Below are 11,470 nucleotides of genomic sequence, written 5' to 3'. Positions count from 1 at the left end.
TGAATGACTGCCATCTGTGCATAAAGAAACAGGGGAACTGAAAGGTGAGTGAGGAGTGGGAGGCTGTGATGGGAGAACCAATGGGAAAGTGAAGATGTGCATTGAAGACCCTCTCTACACCAAGCCTTCCCAGTCTGTGCCCTGCCTCTTGGAAGGAGCACTGGGTTAGGAGTCAGATGAGCTGGGTTGGAATCCTAACACCACCACTCACAGGGCCAACACACCTCTTTGGACCTCACTTCTCTAGTCAGCAACCCACAATAATAATCTCCCTCCCTTCCTGCACAGGTTGCTCATGAAGCTTATCATGCATATAAAACTTGTAGGCTGTCCAGTGCTAGACCAGTGGCTCTCAGCCTTGGCTAAATCTTAGAACCATGTGGGGGGCTTTTAAAATGTCCTGGACCCAGGTCACTCCCCAGGACCCCTTACATCAAAATGTCTTGAGGTGGGACCCAGGCATCAATTTTTTAAATGGCCACACCTAAGAAGTGGCATATGGAGGTTCCCAGGCTAGGAGTTGGATCAGAGCTATAACCTCTGGCCTACGCCACAGCCACAGCAATGCCTAGATCCAAGCCATGTCTGCGACCTACACCACAGCTCATGGCAACTCAGGGTCCTTAACCCACTGAGCGGGGCCAGGGTCAAACCCGCATCCTCATGGATACTAGTTGGGTTCGTTACCACTGAGCCATGACAGGAACTTCAGGGCATCAGTTTTTTCCAAGCTCCCCAGGTGATTCTAGTATGCCACTGAAGTTGAGAATCACTGCCTTAGACCACTGTTTCTAACCTGGGGGTGATCTAGTCCCCACCCAGGGGCATTTGGCAATGTCTGGAGACATCCTTGATTTTAGAACTTGGGGGAAATTGCTCCTGGCTTCTAGTTGGGTAGAAGATGCTACTAAATATCCTTCAGTGCCAAGGACAGTTCCCACAACAAAGAATTATCCAAAGAAACCCTTCCCTAAACAAATGTAAGAGATGTTTGAAGTTTTTTGATTACTGAGTTCATTGCCCTAGACCAAGGAAGTGAAAACCCAGAATGGCCTAAGATCCTGGAGACCCTTTCATGTTTCTGGCCTTGGTCTTTGTCCCTGACGGCAGAGAACTCAAAGGCAATGATTCTTGTAAAGACCATCCATTTATTCATCACACAAATGTTTAATGAAGCTCTATTGTGTGCCATGCCACACCTGCTGGGCATCCGACATTCCCAGGCCACCCATATATTGAGACCCCACCAGACTTCCACTCCAGTATCTAAATGTTCCACTCAACAGTTAGGCCGTGATGAGGGTCTCAGTGGTGGCCCTGCTGGCATGAGTAGACATGAGATAGAGGCCATGGCCTCACCTTTGGAAGCCTCTGGTCCCCTGGGGAGACTCAGCCCCACTCTGGTTAAGTAGCTGGACTACCAGGACCTATTTTGGTGAGCGGTGGGAGCCACAGGAGGTTTTTGAGCAGGGCAGTGTCTTGATCTGCCTTTCAGCAGGACTTATCTGGCAGCTGTTCTCTCCATAGGAAGGAAAAAGGCAAGGAATACCCACTGGGCAGTCACGTTGAATGGAAATTCACTTCATATGAGATTAATCTTCCTAGAGAAGTACATGGAAAATGAGGGGGATGTTTCTTATCATATATAAATCTATGACCGCAGAAGCAGGCTTTGGGCTTTTAATGCAGCTTTCCGTTTTCTCAGCATCATCTCCAAGCGTTTGCAGAGGGTTTGCTCCTAAATTGGCAGCAGTGTGTTCATGGTGCTTGCTCAGCCCTCTGAGATGTTTTAGCACCTCTCACCTCCAGTGCAAAGCTGTTGATGTCGGCTCAATGACTGCCAGCTCCGCCACTTAACTGTCACTTGGAGGCCATTGTTACAGAATATAAAAAAGATTTTCAGTTCTAACAACAGTGACCGATAACATAACCAGGCACTAGGAATGGATTCACTCACTGAATTTCCAAAGCATGGCAACAATACTGTGAGGTCCACAGGACTACACAGGATGGAGGCTGCCTACTCACCAGCTCACCTGGTGCCATGAGGCTGTGGAAAGAGTGTCACTCCATCTCACAATGCCCTGGGCCTGCCAACTTGGAAAAGTGTAGAGTTTGTTTTTTTTTTTTCAAATGTTCCAAAACTGGAAGATGACAGTATTTCAAAATATGCTCAAAGTGAGGCCTTATTAATGTTTATGTCACATAACTTCAAATATTCAAAAACCAGGACTAAAAAAAAAAAGGAAGTTCCTGTGTGGCACAGTGGGTTAAGGATCTAGTGTTGCCACAGCTGTGGCACAGGTCACAACTGCATCGTGGGTTTGAGCCTTGCCCAGGAACATCCATATGCCTCTAGTGTGACCAAAAGGAGGAAAAAAAAACCCAAAAACCTAGGACTGTCCTGTGCAGCCCTCGGGCAGGAGGTGCTGTGACCAAGCCTTGGACAATGGCAGGCCCTCACTAGGAAAGCTGCAGAGTGAAGTGGCTCTGGTCACAGGGCCCCACTTTGAGTCCCATCTCTGCTACTTCCTAGCTCTATGAGGTGAAGGCAAGTCTTGCAATCTCTATGTCTCTATTTGCTCCTCTATAAATGGGGGCTAACAGTTCCTCATAGACTTTTTGTGAGGATTAAATTGATCTAACCCATGTAAGCAACTTAAAACAGACATATATTTTACCTGCAAAAAGATTGGAACAGCAGTTCTCTTTGTGGCTCAGTGGGTTACAAACCTGACTAGTATCCATGAGAATGCGGGTTCAATCCCTGGTCTCGCTCAGTGGGTTACGGATCCAGCATTGCCATGAGCTGTGGTGTGGGTCGAGGATGTGACTCGGATCCCGTGTTGCTGTGACTGTGGTGTAGACCGGCAGCTGCAGCTCCAATTTGACCCCTAGCCTGGGAACCTCCATATGCTGCTCGTGTGGCCCTAAAAAGACACACACACACACACACACACACACACACACAGATTGGAACAGTATCTGGTATAGTCCCAGCCAATTTACATAGGGGTTAAAAAGAATCAGAGACTGAGAGGCACTTCAGAGGTGGAAACAACATGACTGTACTGCAGACACAACATGACAACACGGTGTGCGTGGCAGAAGAGCAGAAGAGCTAAGCTCTGGGAGGTGTGGAAGCCTTAACAGAAATCAAGAGAGGGGCAGGCTCTAGGGCAGGAAATCCCAGACTGCCTTAGCAGCAAGGGAGGGGCTCTTGCAGGGCCTTTCTGACCTTCTGGGGGTGCAGACCAAGTTCAGGTTCTCTGCCATCCCCACCACAGGATACTAATAGGGACCCCAGAGTTTCTGATGCAGACACAGTGACCCTCCATCACAAGGCTGGCAGGAGAATGGAATTCTGACCTGAAACCCCCAAGGCCCCTGAAATGTCATTCTCTGGGCAGCTTCCCAAACCTTCCCACAAGAAAATCCTGACACATGAGCCCCAAGGACCTTTCTGGAAGCCCTAATTTATAACCTCTGTCTCAGTTAATTAGGACACCACTTCTATTCCTTTCAGGTGCAAATTAAACAGCACCATGATGCACTGCAATTAAACTCTATTTAATTCTCTGCACTGGCCCTTATCCATGCCAACGTGGAAGAGAGAAAACCACCCCTATGCCACCCACCCCACCTGCCCCCAGCCCCACCTCCCACCCCGAGCTAGGCACCTGCAGGGCTGAGTTAACAGAGCTGGTGGGGACCTGCTAATCAACCATGTCCCAGGAAAGGCTTTCCTCTCCAGGAGAGTTGGGACAAGGAAAGCAATGACTGTCCCTTTGAAAAAGAAGACTTGATTTGTTCTGGGAAGGCCTCTTACCAATCATGACAGCCCCCACCTCCCCTCCAATAACCAAAACCTTACCAATCCTTCAGAGACAAGTTTGGGGCCCTTTTTTTCTCCTTCCATAGCCCGCAAACCCCCCCTCCCCTTTCAGTTCTGATCCTGAGGGTGGTCCTGGCCATTTCCCCCTTTTAAGATGCCCTCAACAGAGAAATAGGCATTCCCATCATGGCACAGCAGAAATGAATCCGATTAGGAACCATGAGGTTGCAGGTTCGATCCCTGGGGGGATCCGGCTCAGGGGGTTAAGGATCCAGCATTGCCGTGAGCTGTGGTGTAGGTCCCAGATGCGGCTTGGATCCCATGTTGCTGTGGCTATGATGCAGGCTGGCAGCTGCAGCTCCAATTGGACCCCTAGCCTGGGAACCTCCATATGCTGCAGGTGTGGCCCTAAAAAACAAACAAACAAAAAAAACCAACAAAATAGAGACATACCAGATCAGAATGACAATAGATGTGGTTTCTTTTAAATGGTTGCATGTAACCAGTAGTTTAGTAGACAAAAATACAATGTAATATAATTATGTTGTGCTAATTGCAGGATCATTACATAATTTGTAAAACTAGTGAATTGACAGCAGACCTGCGGTAGTCTGGTCCAGCCATGGCACACAAGTTAAAGGTGGAGAATATCTTCATTACGGCCTCTCTGTGACCTTCACGTGTACCTTCCTTTGGTGATAATGTCAAAAGCTGAAAAGACCTTCATGAATGTGATGTCTGGGTCCCTTCTTCCAACACCAAATCCCTCCTTGGAGACCCTGTTTGAACTCCTAGCATTTAACTGAGTCCTACCACAGCCTTAGACACCCCTCATGGGCATTTGCCATATTTGTGGCTGTCTGACATCCTGTGAACAAGTCTCCTGTGTTTAAGGAATTTTCTTCATCAGGAATTCCATCTCTCCAAGGTATTAACAGAAGGGAGAACTAGCTTTCCCAGCCTACTTGCACCCAGGCTCCAGGTGTGACAGTGAGGTTTTCTCAGTTGGATGCCCCCAAGTGAAGAGATTTGGAAAGAGGACATGAGGAAGATGGATAATGCAGAGTGGATTCTTTGGGGGTGGTAGCAGCCGAGGGATTGGTTTTAGGGTGCCACCAGTGGGAGAGCTTCTAGTTATTCATGTCCAGTGTCATGGGCACTATCTACAGTGGTAGTGGACACAAAAGAAAGAGGGTGTCAGACTTGTGGGCTTCCTACACACATCATCTCTGAAGTGGTCTCTCCAACAATTTTGAATCTGGTCAAGTCTCTGATCTAACTACATATTTACAGGCAATGTGGGGCAGAAGGACACGTTTAAGGCCATTTCAGGGATGCAATCAGCAAACTCAGACTCTGAGACAAACAACCTGGTTTCTTCAACAAATGAATTGCAAGGAACACAGAAAGATATAGGGAGGTAACCTAGAGTCTAAAAAAGGCTTAAGAGACATCAACTGATCATACACTATGGCCTTTGTTTGAATCCTAATTCAAACACATGAACTGCAGAAACAAAATAAACTAAAACAAGCAAAAAAGGATGTGAGATAATTAGGGAAGCTTGTACAAGATTTGATGATATTACCAGAACTATTGCTAAATGTTTAGATGTGATAATGACATTTTAAGAGATCTTATCTTTCAGAGACACATACTGAAATATTTATTGATAAAAGGCATACAATATGGGGTTTGTTTTAAGACAATTGAGGAGGGGAGGAGCAGAAGGGATAGAGATGAAATAAGGCTGGCCATGAGTTGATAAATGTTGGAGCTGGGTGATGGAAAAATGGAATTCATTCAACTAGCCTGACTGCTTGTAGATGTTGGAAATGTTCCATGATAAAAATGTTTTTAAAAATAGAGAAAAAGAATATATATATTATATATAAGATATGTATCTATGTATATACATATAGACAAACATATATATGTGAATCATTTTGCTGCACATCAGAAACTGTAAATCAACTATACTTCAATGTAAAAAAAAAAAAAATCCGGAGTTCCCGTCGTGGCGCAGTGGTTAACGAATCCGACTAGGAACCATGAGGTTTCGGGTTCGGTCCCTGCCCTTGCTCAGTGGGTTAACGATCCAGCGTTGCCGTGAGCTGTGGTGTAGGTTGCAGACCCGGCTCGGATCCCTCGTTGCTGTGGCTCTGGCGTAGGCCGGTGGCTACAGCTCCAATTCAACCCCTAGCTTGGGAACCTCCATATGCCGCGGGAGCAGCCCAAGAAATAGCAACAACAACAACAATAACAACAACAAAAGACAAAAAAAACAAAACAACAAAAAAAAATCCCTCCTCCAAGATTTCTTTGACTGACTGTTTTCTAAGAATTCAGCTCAGTTTTGTTTTTGTTTGTTGTTTGCTTTTCAGGGCCACACCTAAAAAGTGGCATATGGAGGTTCCCAGGCTAGGAGTCAAATCAGAGCTACAGCTGCCAGCCTATGCCACAGCCACAGCAATGCCAGATCTGAGCTGCATCTGTGACCTACACCATAGCCCATGGCAATGCCAGAACCTTAACCCACTAAGTGAGGCCAGGGATTGAACCCACATTCTCATGAATCCTATTTGTGTTTGTTAACCGCTGAGCCACGAAGAGAACTCCTAAGCTCAGTTTTGATTGGTTTGGGGCTCCTGTGCCCTCAGCAGAGAAGGGCCATCGGTTGTCCATCTAGGAGCTCTCTCCTGTTGATCCCCACGTGGCCTCCATCAGACTTTCTCCAGCCAGGTGGAACCTGGTCTCAGGCTGTTCTTTTCCTCCTCCCCTCTCCCTGTGTTCTCAGTGACTGGACTGTGCAAGGAAGTTAATGAATAGACTGAACTTCACACACTATAGTTATCAGCCCAATCTTGACCATGCTTTCCTTTATGGCCGTTCTAAGGAAACCTCCAGACCATGTTAAAAAATCGTCCTGCCACGCAGCAGTAGATGGGGACCTTTGGCCCACAAAAAAGGCCACGTCTTAAGAGGGTGCAGCTCTTCAGAGGAAGTGGGCATTGCATCACCTAACTGGGGTATCAAGATAATGCCTGGGGATGTCTTAAGAAAATCCCTGCTATTTTGTACTTTGGGACTCTTACCATTTTACAGTCCCTAATTGATAACCCTCAAGGTTGCTGTAATCACTATAGACTTTTTCCCCAAGTCCTGCTTATTCTTCAAGACTCAGCTAAAGGCCCTGCCTAAGCAAGACACCTTTCCCATCAGCCCTGGGATGAACTCTTTCCTGACTGACATTGTGTCATTAAATTCTATTCTTAATGTGGCCCATTAATTCACTTTTAAAACTTTTAAATCAAAACTTAAATCGCTGTGTGTGGAATCTAAAAAATATAAATGAATATAAACGAAACAGAAACAGATTTATAGGTACAAAGAGTGAACAAATGGTTACTAGTGAGGAGAGGGGTGGGGGAGGAGCAAGATAGAGGAAGGGGATTAAGAGCTACAAACCTCTAGGTATAAAATAAATAAGTTACAAGGATATATTATACAGCATAGGGAGTATAGCCAATATGTTATAATAACTATAAATGGAGTATAACCTTTAAAAATTGTGAATCACTGTGTTGTAAACCTGAAACTAATATAACATTGTAAATCTACTATACATCAATTTTAAAAACTGAAATTCCAAAACAGAAGTTAATAAGAGTTCCCATCGTGGCGCAGCAGAAACGAATCCGACTAGGAACCATGAAGTTGCGGGTTTGATCCCTGGCCTCCCTCACTGGGTTAAGGATCTGGCATTGCCGTGAGCTGTGGTATAGTTCGCAGACGCAGCTTGGATCTGGCATTGCTGTGGCTGTGACACAGGCTGGCAGCTGTAGCTCTGATTCGACTCCTAGCCTGGGAACCTCCATATGCCGTGGGTACGACCCTAAAAAGCAAAAAACAAAACAAAACAAAACAAAAAAGAAATTAATAATAAAAAGGCTGCATGTGAGAAAATATTTGCGAATCACATAATCACATATCAGCAAAGGACTCATACAAAATATGTAGAGCTCAACAGTAAGAGAACAAACTTTCCAGTTAGAAAATAGGCAAAAGACTAGAATAGATAGGTCACCAATGAAAATATAAAATTGGAAAATAAAAGCATTAAAAGATGTTCAACCACATTAGTCATTGGAAAAATTCAAATTAAATCACAACATTAAATCATGACATAATTGTTAGAATGGCTAAAATTTTAAATACGATAATACCAAAGTTTGGCAAAGATGCAAAGATAGTACATAGCTCATATGTTTTTGATGGGAATAAAAAATGCTAGGGCCACTCTGGAAATGAGTCTGGAAATTTCTTTAAAAATTAAGCATACGCTTATCATACAACCCAGCAATCACACTCCTGGATATTGTCCCCAGAGACATGAAAACTTATAGTTACACAAAACCTGTGCATGAATGTTCACAGATATTTTATTAACATTCAAAGACTAAAAAAAAAAATCCAAATGTCCTCAAACAGATGAAAGATTAAATAAACTGTGGTACATCCATGCAGTGAAATACTACTCAGCAATTAAATAAACAAACTATTGATACTTAACAATAATTTGGATGGATCTTGGGGCATTAAACATAGTGAGAAAAAAAGCCAGTCTCAAAAGTTGCATACTAAATGTTTCATTTGTATGACATTATATAAATGACAAAATTATAGACGTGGAGGACACATATGTGGTTGTCAGAGGTTAGGGAAAGAATAGGAAAATGTGACCATAAAGGGGCCGCATGAGGGAGTTCTTTTGTGGGAAAGAAATCCTATGTCTTGATTGCAGTCATGGTTCGATGAATCTATACATGTGATTAAATACTAGGCAATTGTACACAAGGACATGCAAAAACTGAGGACATACCAAAATTGGTGAAATCCGAGTAAGACCTATGGTGCTAATGGTGCTAACCAATTTCTTGGTTTTGCTAATACTCTATAGTTATAGAAGATGTCACCGCTGGAGGAAGCTAGATGATGGGCATATGGGACCTCTCCATACTGCATTTGCAACTTGTGAGTCTATAATTATAACACAATAAAAAGCTTTAAAAACAGCATTACTTATAACACCTTAAGGGATACAGTTAAAACAGGGCTCAGAGGAAATATTCATATCCTTAAATAATTAAGGTGCAACAAAGATAACTATGAAAATAATTGAATTATGAATAGTTAGAAAAAGAGCAGCAAAATAAGCATAAGGATAATAGGAAGGAATTGATAAAGGAAAAAGCAGAAATTAATGACATTGAAGATAGAAAAATAGAATAAATCTAAATGTTGGATCTTTAAAAATAAAATAGAGAAAACACTAGCTCACCAAATTTTTTTATAAAGTGAGAAATCTTAAGTACGTAAAATTAATACAAAGGAATTAAAAGTACAGTTATTTCTTCAAGAGATGAAAGAATTTTTGGAGTTCCCTTTGTGGCTCAGCAGTTAACAAACCTGACTAGGATCCATGAGAATGCAGGTTCTATCCCTGGCCTCACTCAGTGGGTTAAGGACCTGGCGTTGCCATGAGCTGTAGTGTAGGCCAGCAGCTACAGCTCCAATTCGACCCCTAGCCTGGGAACTTCCATATGTCATGGGTGTGGTCCTAAAAAGATAAAAAAAAAAAAAAAGAGAGAGAGAGATGGAAGAATTTTCAAGTAAAGTAGAAAAAATCAAAACTGATCCCAGAATAGACAGGAGATCTAAAGAGCTCTTTCGATTACTTAGTTGAAATTGAGCAAGTTGTCAAAGAACTACTCTTCCTCACAAATGCTCCAGACCATATGGTTTCAAAGGCAAATTTTATTAAATCCTAAAGGAACGAATAATGCCATTGCATTTTTCTTTCCAGGTTTCATAGGGTTTTTTTGGTATGACTATATTTATTCCTTTTTACCTTCATTCCCTTTCCACCAGAAGCAAACCATTTTAATATGGTTAGTGTTAACATGTTTTTGCAAGGTATGCATTCTTTTGCAGTACTATATTTTAATTTCTGTAAGTGGTATTTTTGTATATCTCACTGTGTGTCCTTTGTGTTGTTTTGTTTTTTGCTTTTGCTCCATCCATTTTTTGGAGTCCATTCATGTTGTATAATTCTGTATACATTGAATTAATTGCTTCTACTTGCCACATAATACTTTATGGTATACATCTACCACATTTTACCTTTCCACCTTCCCAGTAATAAATATCCAGGTTTCCTACAACATCCCTGGACAATCCCTTCTTGAATCTATGTGAAAATTGCTGCAGAATATGTACTTAGGAACAGAAATGCCAGGATGTAGGGAGTGTGTAGACTCATGTGTTTGACTGAATAGGGCCAGATTGTGCTCAAGAATGGCTGTGTCTACACTCCCTTAAGTTACCATGTCCCTATAACACTTGCAACCCCTATAATTTGACATTATCCAGCTTTCTATCTTGGGCTGGTTTAACAGATGTCAAGAGATATCTCATTGTTGTTCAAACCACATTTCTGTAATTCCTAATGAATTTATGCATTATTTTATTTTATTTTATTAGTGCCACTTGTGGCATGTGGAAGTTCCCAGGCCAGGGATCAAATCTGAGTTGCAGCTGTGACCTATGCCACAGCAGCAACAACATTGGATCCTTAACCCACTGCACCACAGCAGGAACTCCATGCAGATTATTTTATATGTTTGGTAGAATTTTTTTTTTTTTGGCCATGCTTGTGGCATGTGGAAGTCCCCAGGCCAGGGACAAAACCCACACCACAACAGTGACCCAAGCCATAACAGTAACAATGCAAAGTCCTTAACTGCTAGGTCCCCAGGGAATTCCAATTTATGTTTGTTAGTATTTTGCATTTTCTCTTCTGTACTAGTGCTAGCACTAATATGTGTCCTTTGACCCTTTTTTAAAAATCAGGATTGCTGGAGGAGTTCCCGTCGTGGCGCAGTGGTTAATGAATCCGACTAGGAACCATGAGGTTTCAGGTTCGATCTCTGCCCTTGCTCGGTGGGTTGACGATCCGGCGTTGCCATGAGCTGTGGTGTAGGTCACAGACGCCACTCGGATCCCACATTGCTGTGGCTGTGGTGTAGGCCGGCAGCTACAGCTCTGATTAGACCCCTTGCCTGGGAACCTCCATATGCCGTGGGAGCAGCCCAAGAAATAGCAAAAAGACAAAAAAAAGGAAAAAAAAGAAAAATTAGGGTTGCTGTCTTTTTTCATTGATTTGCAAGAATTCCTTGGATAGTCTAGATATTATTTACTTGTTTTTAGAAATTGCAGCTGTCTTTGCCTTTCTTGTTATAAACTTGTCAATGGTATCCTTCGTGGAAAAGAAATGCTCAATTTATTTGAAATAATTATAATAATTTTTTTTGCCATATGGTTTGTGCTTCTGAAATTATAAGGAGTCTTTCCTTGCCCTTAGGTCCAAAAACAGACCCCCTACATTTTCTTCCCAAAAATGCTATACTTTTACCATTCACGTTTAGGTATTTAATTCACTTAGAATGCACATTTGCATAGGGTATCGGGGAGACATGTGGTTTCATTTTTCTCTGTATAATGAATTGGTTTGCTCACCCTCTGTCCCTTTCCCATTGATTTGTGGTGTCACTTCTATTATACATTAACTTCCCA

The sequence above is a fragment of the Phacochoerus africanus genome, chromosome 1 (assembly GCF_016906955.1).
Source record: "Phacochoerus africanus isolate WHEZ1 chromosome 1, ROS_Pafr_v1, whole genome shotgun sequence".
NCBI lineage: Eukaryota > Metazoa > Chordata > Mammalia > Artiodactyla > Suidae > Phacochoerus > Phacochoerus africanus.
Note: the sequence above shows the minus strand (reverse complement) of the source record.